This window comes from Sinohyriopsis cumingii, unplaced genomic scaffold (assembly GCF_028554795.1).
Source record: "Sinohyriopsis cumingii isolate HCF-2022 unplaced genomic scaffold, ASM2855479v2 utg000837l, whole genome shotgun sequence".
In the NCBI taxonomy this organism is placed as follows: Eukaryota; Metazoa; Mollusca; class Bivalvia; order Unionida; family Unionidae; genus Sinohyriopsis; species Sinohyriopsis cumingii.
Genome location: NW_028315936.1, coordinates 1,376,292 through 1,392,251, shown reverse-complemented (window position 1 = coordinate 1,392,251; position 15,960 = coordinate 1,376,292). Strand labels below are relative to the sequence as shown.

At 41.0% G+C, this 15,960-nt stretch overlaps 1 pseudogene; it reads right to left on the bottom strand.

Annotated features, from left to right (window-relative positions):
• Positions 1–261: 261 nt before the first annotated feature.
• The window catches only part of LOC149773184 (uncharacterized), a 51,779-nt pseudogene continuing 36,080 nt past the window's right edge, over positions 262–15,960 (bottom strand).

Here is a 15,960-nt window from a genome sequence, read left to right as displayed (position 1 = left end):
TTTCGTTTTCTTTATTCTTTTTTTGTTTTGTTGGGGGGGGGGGGGTCCTGATTTTTCATTTAAATGGTTTTCTTTTTCAGCATGATGTACCTTGTAAAACCCATATATAACTAATTTGCAAAGAAGTTCCATGTCAGCTATATGTACAAAATAATCATAAACTGAATAAGCTGTGTTGGAGTCAAAAGGTCTCTCTAGAAAAAATGTAGAGGTCAGAAAGTTGTACATTTTTTCTTCTTAAAAACATTAAATCAGTTTAGGTCATGATAATGACAGCTCGGCCTGCATCAGCTCTAGTCCTACATGTAAGACCTTGATGCTGATATTTATGTTGTGTGCCTTAGGGACATAGCACTAAAACAAAAATAACGTGATATGTCTTACATTGTGCATGACTAGCATCAACTCCAACATTGTGTGTTTCCATGTGCAAAAAAAGATCTAAAAGATAAGATCAAAAAGATATTTAATTCACAATTCTGTAATTCTGAAATACAGAGGAAATAGGATCACAGTGATAATAGGATGACATGATCTATATAATGTTGAAATGTTTTCCGGTCAGCTATCACACTTTTTTCCTGAGCAGCAGGGGGGGGCGAATCCTACAAAATACTTTTCCGAAATACCCCTTCCACTGAAACTATTCCCGATAGAGGGCTTATTTCGACGAAATAACACTTTTATTCAGAAAACGAGACAAAAAAAAAATGTCCTTGAAAATGCTTTGTATTTCCGCTGATATAACGCGAGTTACTTCAATAAATCCGACTCGTATCCGACATAATTTCCACGGTGAGGTATCATCGAAAAATCAGGTGTAGTTTGCGCCCCCTCTGCTGCTACGAGAAAACATTTTTATGTTAACGGAATTAAATCATTGATAAATAAATAATGGCAAATATCGGAGAAGCACTCACAACTAGATTGGCACGACAACGACTAGCCGCGATTAAAAAATTTATTCCGGTCCATGATTCCGTTAAAGAAAAATTACGAGCAAGACAAGAAGCGCGAGTTGAGTTTGCAACATCTGCGGAGGAATTATTTAAGCCTATTACAGCAGCTACTGGTGAAGTTAAAACTGCAATTGTAGGAAAACCTGATCCTGCTGACCCTACCAAAACAAAACGAGGGTTACTTCAAGCAATAGAAGAACTTAAACAGCAACAGGCAGATGAAGGTGCTGTAGTTGATCCAGGTGCCGCCGGAGTAGTGACAGTTGCTAAGGAAACATTTATTAATAAATTTACCGAAGATGGTATTACTGAGATAAAAAATATTCCACTTACTAGTGTGGATGAACTTAAGGAGTTTTCTACTTGGATTGTCTTAAATTATCCTAACCGGCAAGAATTTCTAAAACCAGGAGCTGCCTCGGGTATAACCCAGGCTGATTGGAGGGATTATGTTTACAAAGTAAACCGAGGTATTTCTCGAATATCTAGCACTGATGATACCTATAATTTTATAAAAACTGGCGTAATTGGGGTTAATAAGGAACTAAGAGACCAACAAATGAAGGCAAAGGAAAGGGAAAGGCAGGCAAAAATACAGGAAATGGAAATGAAAAGGCAGGAAAGGGAGGAAGAAAAGAAGAAAAAAATACAGGAAAAGGAAATGAAAAAACAGTCGAAACTACAGGAGAAGAAACCACCAGCTCTAAAAATAGACCCCGCAATGACACTGCCTGATCCAGTGCCTGAATTTTTATCGCGTGAACAAATGGGGGCTAGCGCTCCTGATGATGATTTTACCACTCCTGTTTCGTCGCCCACCCCCCCCCCGATATATCAGAAGAAAGGGAAAAACTGGAAAAACAAATAAAAGAATTACAAAATGAATTAAAAAATTTAAATGAGGAAAAAGAAAAATTACAAAAAGGAATACCGAAAAAGGGTACCTACTCTAAGGTAGAAAAGATAGAAAAAAGGGAAAGATCTATATTTGATGAAATTGTTAAAATATCAGCAAAACTAAAGAAAACAGGAAAAGGTTACACCGGTCGCGGATATAACAACCACATCGGTCCTGACAATATCGTCAATGACGTATCACGGTTAGAAGTTCTCATAGGAGGAAGACGCGCCGGAAACAACTCTCCGGAAATTATAAATGAAGCCGCAGATATCTGTCAGAGACTATTTCAGCGTGGCATTATGGATATTGGCGTTTACCGGGGACTCATTGATGAACTCGCAGACGGTTACCACAGCGACTAGCAAATTTAGTTAGAGAAACAATAATTAAATAAAATGATCGTGCACAATTCTCAACCTAGACACACTAGCGTATTACCAGTCCGCGTAGTGAACTCGAGATTACCAGTCTACAGAGCAACCTACGGAGATGGTCTCGGTGATACAGTTACTGGTTTGTTTTCAAGAATAGCCCCTAAGGTGTTACCGATTGCAAAACAATTGTCGATGAAAGCTATTGATGTTGTCAAGGATAAAGCCCTTGGATCTGTTGGTGATCTCGCCGGGAAGGCATTCGCGTCAATCAAGGATAGACTGTTACGGTTAACTCGTAGATCAAAAAAACCGCCACCGGTGAAACTGGCCAGTACTGAACTTATGCCCGCGGACGTCAGTAAAGTAATAAATCAGGCTGCCAATCAAAAACTTGCAGAGCTTGTAACCCAAACACCCGAACAAATAAATACAAGCCTGATATCAGGAAGCGGATTTCGTTTTAGAAGACAATAATTTTATATAATGTTCAAACCTATATCTGATCCAGCGTTCGACATGGATGCACCAACACTAAAAGATGAGTCCGTGCGCGATTATCAGTATTATTCTTATGAGGCAACAGTACCTAATCAACGCGGACGAATTGAATTACGAGTCCAGGATACAAGTAGATATTTCCTGCCCGCTGAAGCATTTCTTGAAGTCACGGGTGAACTTGTAACAGATGTTGTCGCTAATACAGAATACGGAGAAAATGTTCGAGTTGGTTTTGTTAATAACGGTATCATGGCGCTGTTCAAAAGTGCTTCATACAGCATTGACGGAAGAGAAATTGAAATAATTCAGGATAATGTCGACGTTGCTACAACAATCCTGGGATTAGCGAGATACTCAGATGATTACACTAGATCAGCTGGTCCGACTATGATGTTCGCTAAGGATAATTCTGATCATCCTGAACACAGATCTACTATTCAAGTACAAACAGCACGAGGCACTGCTTTAGACCCACAACCGGCTGGATTTGCGGCCAGGCCAGGTGATAATTTTTCAATATTAAGGCCTAGTCCAGATTACAATTTAGGTTTTGCTACACGTAAATTAATGTTAAAAGGTGAACGTAGGAGATTTTCATGCGCAATTCCACTGTCTCACATCTTTGGATTTTGCAGACATGTCAGAAAGGTTATTTTTGGAGCCAATCATACAGTTGTACTTAACCGAAAAGGTGATGACGTTGACGCTATCTGGCGAGAAGACGGTGTTGCTGGCGGTAAAGTAATATTATTCAAGCTTGCTTTGTGGATGCCAGTGATGTCCCCATCGATCACTGAAGAGCAACGATTACTCTCTTTCATGGACACAGGTGGTAAATCACTGATATCGTGGTTAACAACATCAACAGATTCCATTCAAGGTGCCGGTGCTGGGCAGTTCACGTGGCACATAGCATCACAACAGGGAATATCAGAGCCGCGACATATTTTTGTTGCACTCCAGCAAAATGCGAGGTTGTCTTCCCAACTACAGAGTAATATGATATTTGACAAACTTGCTGTCTCTGAGGTTTCGCTGCGAATAAACGGGCATCAGGAACCATCCGAGGATATACTGATAGATTATGAGCGAAATGAAGTTGCACGGGCGTATCATCGTTTGATGACATTTATGGGACGTGATCAAAATATTGATACCGGGTTGCAGATATCACAACTGGATTTTACAACGCTGTATCCGATTTATTACTTTTCGCTGGAACATTTGGATCTAACAAAACAATCTGTCGTTGATATACACTTCAAAGCTCGTGTAGGTGAGTTTCCCCTCGGCCCGCCTGCTGGTTTTAGAGCGATCGCTGTCATACTCTCCGATAAAGCAATGCTGCTTGAAGGTGTTGGCGGACGAATGAGAGTTATTGACGCTCCAATCGAGAATATGTAACGCAATTAAAATCAAACTTAGGATATAATGTCATACAGTCACGTTAATGTCACCTTGACTTCCGGTCAAACGAAGAAATTGCAATCGAAGAACGCAGGCACGTGCGGGACATCAATAACGTTAAAACGAGATCAACTTGTTGGTGGTCCAAACAAGCTGTCGTTGACTAATACTCAGCTTAAACATTTTAATAAGGCACTAACAGCAAAAACCGGTGTCCGACTTAATTTCTCTGCTGCAGCTATCAAGGACATGACTAAAACCGGTGGAATATTTCCTCTTCTCGCAGCAATACCGGCGTTGATTGCCGCGGCAGCACCAGCCGTAGCAAAGGCAGCAGCACTTGGTGCAGTTGGAACCGCAGCTGGAATGGCACTAAAGAAAGCAACCGGACACGGGTATAAGAAAAAAAAGGGGAGATCCGCTCGCGGATCAGGGCTAAGACTACCAGGAACTCCCGCATCATGGTATCCAAAAAAATTCTAACGCCGTTGAGCAATTTTGATTTACTCGATGCTGTTAAAAAATTGCGTATAAAACATTTCAGAGGAGTATTTATGCGAGATCAATTACCGACGCGGCCGAATAATCCAGAAACTGGCATTATCAATCTCGACAACAAAGATGGTCCTGGAACTCACTGGGTTGCTTACGCGATCGATCCACGTGGAATTATCTATTTCGATTCGTACGGTTTAGCACCGCCAACTGAGTTTCTCAGGTATGTCCGCGGAGTGCCTCGCACTCTCAACAGCAGATTCTCCAAGAAATCCTTCGGATTTCCAATTCCAGTGTGGCAGTCGACGCTACCAACACAAACATTAATTGATCCGCCCATTTGTGGGAACGAGGTTTTAAATGTTCTTGATGCAATCTCAAGAAATCCAGCAACGTCTCCGCATCGAGTAGTGTATGAATATACCGCATCGAGAAACGCTAGCGTTTCCAATGCTAGGCATTTTCATGCTCGCATTTGAAAAACAGCAATAAGAATAATGGTGGATATTTACGGAAGACCTTTCACAAGAAAAGTCAAACCAAGCACAGATGCTGATCTCTCAAAATATGCGACCCGAGATGAAGTCGATAATCTTTTGAATATAGCTGGAGTTGACCCAGATGAAGTTGCTATTTTTCAGGACAAGCAGGGAAAACTAAGAACGAGCAACATTAAGTGGAATGATATAATTCGCAAAGTTCTTGGAGCTACCAAGGATAACTTCGTTGCATTTAGTGATGGCGGCCGGATCAAGGACTCGAACATATCAATCGCAAGCATCAAAGACAGTATTGATAAAGGTGTTGATAAATGTGTGAAAAAAGCCGGTGACACGATGACAGGCGAACTTAGCATGAATGGAAACAAAATAACCGTTCTAAAAAATCCGGAAGGTCTCGAAGATGCCGCAAATAAACAATACGTAGACACCGTTGATGATAAACTAGCCACGTTGCGGTCAGAGTATGATGTTCACGTGAACGGGTTTAAAAGACTCCAAAGAAACCTTCAAAAAACTAGTGAAACCGTGGATAAGTTCTTTGGGCCTCCTCCAGTCGTCGATATGAAGCTTTCTGAAATCAAAACCAACATTGACACGATCAAACAAACACAGCAGAATATCGTATCGGGTATTCCTGAGATCGTTAACAAAACCAGTCTGATTAAAGTCCCCACTGGAGTTACTCCCGGGCATATCACCAACATCGTATTCACGGTATCATCGGGATTCGCAACATGGTCACGACAAAATAGCACTATCAAATATACAGCAACAGCCACCGGTGTTTACAGGTTGTCTGTGTTTTCAGCCGCTAAATTTGAAATCTTCACAACATATCCTTGGAGACATTCCACCGATAAGTATTCCGGGGTTGTAACCGTAATACTAAACAGCGGAACCGAGGAAACATTTATGCTTGAAGCCGAGGACGATAGTTTAACAGCAACATCTTACTGGTGGTGTTTGGAATTCGTCGCTTCAACACCTCAATTGGTTACCGCTTAATTGAAAATCGGCAGCGATTTTTAAATAAATGTCAACGACGCCAGATGCTCAACAATATCGATACAATCAAGTCCGTGAGTGGCAATCTGAGTTAAAAACTGTCATCGAAGTAACCAGTCAAAAAGTAAAAAAATACAAGCGCCGCATAACAGTGTTAGACATCGCGGTTTATTCAGTATCTGCCGTTGTTGCATCCGCGGGAGTAATACTATCAGCGGTCACTCCGGTAATTGCAGTCGCCGCCACGATCTCTGTTTGTGCGACCACAACCACGGCAGGAGTTTTCGGCATCATAGCAAAAAAAATATCCTCGTGTGCTAACACAAAATTACACGATTACACGACAAAATTAAATACAGCCACGACCGCATATCAGAAATTATCATCGCTGATATCATCATCGTTAGACGCGCAATCCAGCGACGCCGCGTTGATATCAGATTCTGAATTCAAACTAATGTCAGATGCGTACAATGACTATTTGAAAACTAAACAAATAAATAATGTCACTGATGGCAACGCCACAGGAACTGCTTCAACAAATAGTCACAAACACAACACCGGTAAGGACCACAATGATCTCAGTGTCCTCGACGACACCAGAATTCAGCATTAATTTTCGAACTCCAATTCGTGTGAACGAAATCGCGTTGTCGAAGCTCAGTGCGTATCACAGCTGGCCTAATGTCAGAGCGGCATCATTTGGTGATCTGCAGCCAAATAATTCGTTTGTGTTTTCGTGGAAAACCAAAGCCGACTCTGACGAATTCGACTGGGATACAATTACGCTACCCACTGGGAGTTATCAGATCGAAGAAATCAATAATGAGATACAACACCAAATAAAACGAATCACCGGCAAGGAAGCCAAAATATCTATAACAGCTCATGAACCAACGCTGTCTGCGGTCATTGAAATCTCAACACCGGGATACGCCGTGGATATTTATAGCAGCTCTCTTCGAACAGTATTAGGATGGCCACAAAAACGACCCGAGGTCGAACCGGGTCCACCAAAACCTAAAAAATCGGATTTTATGACCGATAAACAAGAACTACACGACCTCGTGTACGGCAATTATTTATTATTTTCAGATCAATTACAATCAGGAGAAGCCTGGTTTTCAACATCACCTAGAATTCCCGTAGATATAATAGGGGCAGCTTTCGAAGGCGGGAAATACCATCCTTACCTTCCAGAAGATATAGAAGCTCATTTTTTTAATCCGATCAAACAAGCACATAAACAACAGCTAGAACTGTTGCGAGTGTATTTTCAAGATTATATTTCTGATTTAACAAGTCCTGGAACTGGAAACGCTAGCGTTTCTACAAGCAGTTCTCGCGATAAAATTATCACGACCACAGAAAAACTAAACAAACTCGCATCCGCGATGGAAATTATAAATCAAAAAATAATTCAGTATCTACTGAATCTCAAGGGCGATTACGGAAACGAAAAAAGATCCAAGTTCGCATCCCAATTTGGTATTCCCGTGGAGAAGATTTCAGAATTTACACTTCCTGGATATAACGCGCACACGCTGAGAAAATCAGTTTCTGATCTCATCGCGGAATCTTTCGAAGATATTTCTGCCACGTACACGCGAACAAAACCACAACCTGTTATTTTAAGACACGACAACAGTACAGCATCCGATGGCAGACACATCTCACCCGGGATCGTAAATATCACAGATGTTATTGCGGTCAATCTTGTATGTGACGTCATCGACGGTAGCTACAGCGCTAGCGCTGACACAACGACGGCCCAACAGGGGTTTATCCTGTACACGTTCACACCAAAAGACCCCCCCGGTTTTCTGATTGTGCAAGAACCAATCAATGTGGTCTATCTGCGGTGTAATAATCCGTGGTTGTCAACGATAAATTTCAAACTCGTCGACCAACGGGGGGATTTGTTGGACCTGCGTGGCGAGACTGTCTCCGTGAACTTACTGGTGAAGTCCTGAAATTGGAAATGCAAAGCATTTCTGGAAGAGTTTCCACGCATAGCGTTTCTCTGGCGATGCTAGCATCGCTCACGCATTTAAAAAAAAACAGTTGTATATAATGTGTGAATACATTCACGCACGAGTTCATATTCATGATAAGCAAATTCTTCACGAGGCAATAAAAACCGCATTTGGAAACGCTAGCGTTTCTGGAAACTCAAAGAGTCAGCCCCCGGAACAGTATTTCCCCGTTAAAATAATCGTTGACGTGTATGGTGACGAAGACTTCCTGTTGACGTCGTCACAATTAACACAGCTACAGCAAAATCATATGATCACAGCTTGGTGTCAACGAGAACAGATTATGAACTATTCTCATTGTTGTATTGATGTTGAAACGCTTAAGCAAATCCTGGAAGTCTAAGGACTTCTCATGTAAAACATTTCGAAAACTCTTTGAGTTTCACACTCTGAAAACGCCCTTGAGAAGTCCTTTGGACTTCCAGAGAAATGCTTTGAGTTTCTGGCGATGCTAGCATGAGAAACTCGAAGAGTTTCCACGCTCGGGCAAAAAAAATAATACACTTTTTTTTTACCGTGGAAATGTGCTTTACACTCCAAGCGGGGGCTAGCGTTTCTCAGGTTCTACTTTCACTTTGTGCTGTGAGTCACACGCTATGCGGTTTATACTTCCTTGTCGGCCTCGTAGTCACAAATACTAGTATTTTCGTCAGAAATGCAAGGCATTTCCGTGTCTAGATTCTTTATATAACCTTTTAACCGTCTCACCCTGGTGCTAATTAATTTTCGAGTCTCATACTCGCTTGACAATACAAGACGAATCTTCTCAACTGCACGGCACAGTGGAATAAATTCAGATACCTGATTTTCAGTTATCCCGGCAAGTGATCTGTAAATGCGATCTTGCAAACCCTTAATGAACCTATAACACGCGGGGAGATTGTTCTTCCCCGATTGTGATAGCTCATTCAAGGATTCAAAATCTGACATAATTGTTTCAGTGTCTAGTAAAATATTAAAACCTCGCTGTTGTAATTCTTTAATTTCAACAAGTATGGTATTTATATTTTCGTGATTCATATTATTATATATTTTTATATTTTTAAATGCATGAGAAGTCCCTTGGACTTCCAGAGAAATGCTTTGCATGAGCGTGGAAACTCGAAGAGTTTCTCGTGCTAGCATCACCAAAAACAAAAATAAACAGATAGATGATGAGCGGTTATCACTTACTGGGTACTCTTCACCGGCCTACGGTTCTTTCATGAGTCCTTTGTTAGGATTTTTTTTTCTTGGTCTTATATTAGACCTTCGTGTTGTGATTTTTCCCTTAGGCACCTCATGTTACCGTTTATTTTTGGCCAACACTCTTTCTGAATGTTTCTATTGGTGGGCACCCAGGTGACGTAGAGCTTTATGCATCCATCTATCTGTTTATTTTTGGGGGTCACTCACCCCATGAGGAACTTCTAGATCGTCAAATAACGGTCTAGAAGCTCGGGGGGGACGATACAACACAGAACAACCTTTAACCTCTGATTCGAGTGTCATAGCAGGCAAAGGCACAATGAACATGTAATCTTATCCTAAGACCTTATCCTATGACGACACAAACATACACAGGTGGGTCATTTTCTACGATCAGCAGCAGAGCAAAACCATCCATTGAATCGACCATTGGATAGTGTAAAAACACCCGCCATTGGCGGATTTAATTTATGGTTTTGCTTGCGCGTGCTGACTTTCGATCGACCCAAAGGTCTTAGGGAGCGATTTCGTATATAACCCAACTGTTACTTGCGAGTTGGAAATTCGCTCTAGCAGTGGGCGGGACTTGTTTAAAATATTTTAATTGTATGTTTTCTTAAGCGCGGTCATATAACAAGCACAGAAGAGCAAAACAGTCGGATATATTCAGTAAAACGAGGATATTGTTTGTAAAAAAATATATATTCTACGGTAAATAAATGATTACATGTTATGAACTCGATAAAATATTTTATCAAGGTGGCTTTCTTAGGGGGAGCAAATCCTATGACCCAACGACAACTCTGCAAAGCGTTACACACTCTCGGAGGAGTTATCGTCGTTTGTGTCAGCGATAAGAGTTATATAACAGAATGAAATCTTCTGTTTGAGCTTCTTTGAAAATGCTGTTTTGTAGATCCCATCTGCGACACGCTGTACAACAGGTGAACAAATACCGAAATACCTACCGGCGGCGTTTATTGACTGGAATACAATTTCTTCACCTGTAATTGCGTTTATAGATTTAATAGCTCTTCTTGCAACTGTTTTACAACGCCCTGTGTTACCCAGTAGGCAGTTCTTGCTCTGAGTGACCACGCGAAGATTGTTTATAGAGTTATCAAGTATGTTACCGTTAATGTGATCAATGACAAAACCCTTAGGGATCACTCCAAAGAAACATTCGTAAATAAAACGATGACATAAATACCTCTTTGAGCACGTGGCAGTAAATCTTAAATAACCAGCATTATCAACTGTACCAACTTGTTTCCTCAGCCTGTAGTTTCTCACTATGCCATCTCGGTTTGCCTCATAATTTGGAATAGTTGGATGTGGAACAAATTCTTGTTCGGGGGTGAATTCTTGATTCATTATACTATAAGCAAATCATTTGTCTAATTCATAATTTGCCTGAAAACTTATTTATGTAATCACGCTCCGAGAGAGTGTTCGAGTCTGGATTTTTTTTATCATAATACCGTTTTAGTTCTCGATAGCGTTTCCCCCCACACGCTGAACATAATTGCGTTTTTCCTCGTACTCCAATGCCGCATCTGATACACGGTATCGGTCCTAGACTCCCACCGCGGACCTGTTGAGCATGTTGTCCACAGTATTCGCCTCTGCAACGTCTGTTACACGGCTCTGATGAATTTAGTTTAATCCACTTGCATGAGAAATGCTTTGCATGAGCGATGCTAGCATCGCCGGAGAAACTCTTTGAGTTTCCGTTCATTATATATAATATTTTTGTCTATTTAAATACTTGTCTTAATTATAATAATGAGTTTTGAAAGACTATCCAGAATAAAACCCGCAGGCGGTCGATTCGATCTTGACCGGTTAACCGCTGATCCACGACGAAGAGAGTTAAAGGAACTGATTGGTGTTATCAAGAATGCCAAGGAAGAGTTTCGTCGTGATGGTGCCGCACATGTGTGGTCGACATATAAAATTATCCCCGACGCGAGCGTTATCATTGATGCTACCATGAACGATACAATCGCGCGTAACATAATTGGGTATCTCGACGATAGAAGATATTTCATACAGATAAAATTTATTGTCAAAGTGGTCAACGAAAACGACGATGACACGTGGATTATCCGTGATAAAAATGATCCTATCCTTGACATTAAAAGGAAAACTATTTTGTTGAGCAATAATTCTAGACCAGGAATGTTGACGGGGGTTGATATACCGTATTACGCCAGATCGTATCCAGTAACTGCAGTCGTTTACGGAATATATCCGATAAAGAAACCAAGTGTAGATAAACTCACGCCAATGAAAACATCAGTAATGTTAAATTGTGTAGCTGAGCGAGTAATGGAACATTTTAAAAACGCAGCACGTGGAAATGGTCTAACTGAGATCAGAAAAAATAAAATAACAACATGGGCTAATCGAGTCAAAGATGTAGGGGCCACAATTAAGGATGTTGCCGCGCTAGAAAAATTATTAAGATTTCCTATAACGGTATTATCGCTAACAGGCGAGGAATTGTATAAATCGAAATACAACCGTAGTGGAGCTTCAATAACAATTATTGATCATAACAGCCACGCCTGGACGGAATCAGTTAAAATATTTCCACGCGATCGTGTTATAAGGTATTATTCCGCGGGTATGTTTGATTGTATTTATCAAATGAGTAAAACCGATCCGGTATCGGTATGGTTGTTTAGAAGTTCTGAAGTTGGTGATTATGACCAGTTCGTGACCCCGAACGGAGAAATATATAGAACTGCGGAGTTACAAAATGAAATGAAAGCGCTCACAGAAAAATATTCAACTGAGCAAGTTGATCAATTACTAACTAATTGTTTTACTGTTCCAAGTGTTGCCGCACATATAGCACGACAAAAAAATAATTGGAAACCAACCATGAAGAGTTTTCTCGAGAATGTTCAGCAGAGTTGCATCGAATACGGACACGGCGGTTTATGGAATAGTGTATTTGTTAGTGATAATATGGTATCGGTGGATATGATTGCGTGCTATCCAGGAAGTTTTCTTGGCTATGGCGAATGCGCTGAATACTTTAAACGATTTGGACATCCCACAAATTTAATGACAAGAGTAGCTATTAACGGACCTTTACCTGATTTTGACCTGACTGGATTTGCTCGCGTGGAATCGTTCGAATTTGCAACACGGTTACATCCTATTAATTATGCTTGGTTTGGCAGACATTTCCACGAAAGGAAGTGGGTGCCGTTTCCGTTGTTGCGGTTTATGGTTGACAAAACAATACTAACATCTGTTGTTGTCAGTGAGGGGATTATTTGTTACTCAAAACAAACCTCAGTTTGGTTACCAACTCCAACTGATACTGCGTGTTATTCTGACTTAAAATTAAATTATCCTACAGCGTCTGAAGAAGAATTACGCACACTGGCGTATAAACATGATGAGCGCAACTGTAAAGATCTCGGCCGAAGATTGATAGGTAAATTTACTCAAGGTGGAGCATATGATCATAAACGACATCACAGTCGATTAATTATGGATGAAGAAGAATTAAATTTCATTATCGCTGATACTACTGCGAAAGATACATTTTGTAGCCGCGAGGATATAATAATATCATTGCCGGGGATGCCTGGAAAACGATTAGGAACAGTTGTTAGTTATATCGACGGTGATTCAGCTCAGTACACTCATTTGAGATCCTCTATGCTGGCTTATGTTTCTATAAATTTATTGTCGATGGTGAATAGAGTTCCCTTCGCGGTAAGGGTTGCAACAGATTCGTTTTATATTAACGAAGACGATTTAACAGCGTTAGATTTACCAACATCGGATGATCAATGGGGAACATGGCGAGTAAAAAAGGAAGAGTTGCACGCGTACTGTGAATCAGCTGATGTTGAAATTAAAGATGAATATCGTAAATCAACAACCTTGTCGTGGACAACTTTGTCGTTGCCTTCTGTGTACGATCCAATTGCTAGACACAGAACAGTTTATTTGAACGGACCTGGAGGCTGTGGTAAGACAACTCGTGCAATCGAACTATTCCGCGGTTCTGATTTGGTCGTGCTAACACCAACACACAGACTTGCCAGAGAAATGATACAACGCGGAGTAAAGGCCTGCACTTATCACGGCTTTTTCAAATACAGCGGCGGTACATGGACTCCTACGCGAATGGGAACGAAGTATATCCCGGAGAAAATCATCTGGGATGAAATAGACACTGTGCCGCTGGATACATTACAACGGTTCCTGACGTGGTTGTTAACGAAAAATACCGCAGTTGTGATGTGCGGCGATCATGGTCAACCACCACCATTTGTCGGCGAATCTCCCCACGAATGGTTGAGAGGGTTTGTTGATTATTACGAGGAAATGCGTGATGACATCAGAGCGCTTGATGACACATTAAAGGAGTTTAAAAAACTAATTAGGCTACAAACCAATAAGGTGCAATGTGAAATAATGCGTGAAATAATTCCAGAGACTTCATTTGATAACTTTTTAACGGCGTGGAAACCAGATGATTTAATTGTTGCAAGTAGAAAATCAGTCAGAGATACACTTCAGCGGCGACTATTTCAGTTACAGCGGCAGAAATTTCCAACGTTGGAAGTGCCGTTATGTTATAGACCAGATGATACACGATTGCAGAATATTGATGTTGATATTCCCGGAAAACCAGAGAAACAAAATTTAGTATTGAATGATATAGTAACAGTTAACGTCGATGCGGTCGAAGATGCATTAGCAATAAATAAATCACCGTGGACACTAGGATATGCTATGACGATTCATTCAGCACAAGGATTAACTATTTCTGATACAACTGTTTGGATCGTTGATGACCGCATCGAATGGTCAAATTTAGTTTATTTAGCCGTGTCCAGAGTAAGAAAGATGGCTCAGTTACGAAGAATTGTATTAGATACGTCAACGAAGTCAGCCGTTGTTGAGTTAACGCAAAAAGATCAAATAAGAAAAAAATTAGACAGTTACCGACAAAGCGACAAGAAAAATAATAGAGAGTTTAACCTGGATATCAACGCTGTGTTGTCGTTACGTGAGCGTCAGAATAATCACTGTGCGAGTTGTAATTGTTTATTGCTGTGGCAGTATTCGAAAAACGACCCAAGACAATTTACCGTGGATAGAATAGACAGCAATCTCGGTCATACGCGTAAAAATGTAATGCTGACCTGTCTTGAGTGTAATCGACGCAGAGGTGTTGCTGCAGTTATTTAAGCGATCGAGGTGGTAATTGTGTATCCGTGGGAATCACCTGAAGTTGCTCGCGTGTGAATCCACGCTGAGGAGCAGTTGAATCTAATCTGTAGATTGCGTTTCTCCCAGTTGATCTGGTTATGCTGGATATCTTGTGTGTGGTAACACTCCATATAGGATCAGTTGCCCTTTTGTTTCCTCCTTCGAGTTCGCCGGGTTCGTATAAATACCTAACGGTGACATTACCCAGCAACGGGGACGCTAGCGTCGTTGGCTGCGTTGAAACACGTTCACTGACGCGGGGTATATATTTTTTTGTGATTGCATTTACAGGTCTCATGTTTGTTGTTCTGGTAATTTCATTATTCAGTGCGGCTATCACGTTTGGCAGTCTTGCAACCCATTCACGAGATCTCGTATCGTAAATGAATTCCCTCGCGTACTGGTATCCGAATAATCTCTCAGCGAGTGTTCTATTAAATCGCTCAACAATTGCCTGATCCCGATGAATTTCAGTATGTCCTCGTCGTATGGTAACGTTATGCTGCTTTGTCAGTGATGACACCGCGCCCTGAAATTCCTTGCCAGGATCAACTTGTAATAATCGTGGCCAGTTTAGAGGTCCTCGTTGATAAATTCGTTTAAACGCAGAGGCAACTTCGGACGCTGTTTTAGTCGCTAACGGTTCTGCTTCTTTGTATCTACTGGCAACATCAACTACTGTTAGCGCGTATTTGTATATTTTTCTGCGGACAGTATCATGAGGCAGGAATAGTATGTCAGCCTGATGAACTTCATTGGGGGTACTAACATCAAAATGTGCAAAGTTGATTTGTCGAGGTGGTGGTAAGTAGATTTGCCATATTGCTTGTTTTGACAGCCATTTTTTGGCAACCTCGCGTGTTACTGATGCCGCGTTGGCGAGTTTATTAATTGCTGCATTACCTCTCCAGTATCCGGCCGGGGAATAATAAATCGCTTCCATTGTTATTAATTATCCAGCGCCTAATGCTAATTTAGATTTCATCGCTGATCTTATTAACCAATTAGCGAGTGACTCCTTAAATGATTTATTTTTTATGGCGCTTAGTGCATGAATTAATTTCACATCCGCGATATGCCTGTCTTGTAGATCTTTACTTCGATAAGCAACATCATGTATGTGACACGCTGCGTCGATAGCGTTTATCGGATACTCTCCCGGTTTTGGTTTAGATTGTTCATCAAGTCTGATATCTAGTCGTGTCCCTGGACCGCAGTAATTGTATCCTGGGAGATGCTTTTCTCCGGGATATTTAGCCCAAGGGGTACCTGGAAGTCGTCCGAGGGTTGCTGCGATGTCACCTCCGCTGACTTTGTCAGGCTTTTTTTTTGAAATCTAAATTTTTT